Source organism: Pygoscelis adeliae, unplaced genomic scaffold (genome assembly GCF_000699105.1).
Source record: "Pygoscelis adeliae isolate BGI_AS28 unplaced genomic scaffold, ASM69910v1 Scaffold45, whole genome shotgun sequence".
Lineage (NCBI taxonomy): Eukaryota > Metazoa > Chordata > Aves > Sphenisciformes > Spheniscidae > Pygoscelis > Pygoscelis adeliae.
The window spans coordinates 12,974,090-12,975,623 of record NW_008825114.1 but is presented as its reverse complement, the minus strand read 5'-3'; positions in this window follow the sequence as shown (position 1 = coordinate 12,975,623).

Below are 1,534 nucleotides of genomic sequence, written 5' to 3'. Positions count from 1 at the left end.
CAGTGTGCCCAGGCAGCCAAGAAGGCCAACGGCATCCTGGCTTGTATCAGAAACCGTGTGGCCAGCAGGAGCAGGGAAGTGATTGTGCCCCTGTACTCGGCACTGGTGAGGCCGCACCTCGAATACTGTGTTCAGTTTTGGGCCCCTCACTACAGGAAAGACATTGAGGTGCTGAGCGTGTCCAAAGAAGAGTAACGAAGCTAGTGAAGGGTCTAGAGAACAAGTCCCATGAGGAGCGGCTGAGGGAACTGGAGTTGTTTAGCCTGGAGAAAAGGAGGCTGAGGGGAGACCTTATCGCCTTCTACAACCACCTGAAAGGAGGTTGTAGCGAGGTGGGTGTTGGTCTCTTCTCCCAAGTAACAAGTGATAGGATGAGAGGAAACGACCTCAAGTTGCGCCAGGGAAGGTTTAGATTGGACATGAGGAAAAATTTCTTCACCGAAAGGGTTGTCAAGCATTGGAAGAGGCTGCCCAGGGAAATGGTTGAGTCACCATCCCTGGGGTATTCAAAAGACGTGTAGACATGGTGCTTAGGGACATGGTTTAGTGGTGGACTTGGCAGTGTTAGGTTAATGGTTGGACTTGATGATCACAGAGGTTTTTTCCAATCTAAATGATTCTGTAATTCTATGATTCTAAGTAAAACGTTGTTTTATGTTTTGCACTATGATATACTTAGAAGATCCAAATGAGAGCAGGACCAACAATATTAGACACTTTAGTTAATAAATACATAATTAAAAAAATAGTGCAATTCCTAATGAACTTATAGTTCAAGTAAACAAAACATAAAGATTAGGAGAAGAAAGTACAAGCAGTATACACAGCAGAAAAATGAGAAACTGGAAGACAGGATTAAGTTATTGGTAAGGCTTCTGTGTGATTGAGATACTTGTTCTTAGCAATATAACTAGTTCTGTGTATTTCTTTCTCTAACCTAATGAAGATTTTCCTTAGAATGGCTCTATCTACCCTCACTGAAGTTAACAGTTCTCAAAAAGATCTTTCAAAAGAATACTATCATTACCATTTCATGTAGCATTGCTATGAATTCCAAATAATTAATAATTCATATTATGATGATATCATAGAATCATAGAATAGTTTGGGTTGGAAGGGACCTCTAAAGGTCATCTAGTCTAACCGCCCTGCCGTGGGCAGGGACATCTTCAACTAAATCGGGTTGCTCAGAGCCCTGTCCAACCCGACCTTGAATGTTTCCAGGGATGGGGCATCCACCACCTCTCTGGGCAACCTCTTCCAGTGCTTCACCACCCTCATCTTAAAAAAATTTCTTCCTTATATCTAGTCTATATCTACCCCCCTTTAGTTTAAAGCCATTCCCCCTTGTCCTGTCGCAACAGGCCCTGCTAAAAAGTTTGCTGCCATCTTTTTTATAAGTCCCCTTTAAGCACTGATAGGCTGCAATAAGGTCTCCCGAAGCCTTCTCTTCTCTAGGCTGAACAACCCCAACTCTCTCAGCCTTTCTTCATAGGAGAGGTGTTCCATCCCCCTGATCATTTTCGTGGCCCTC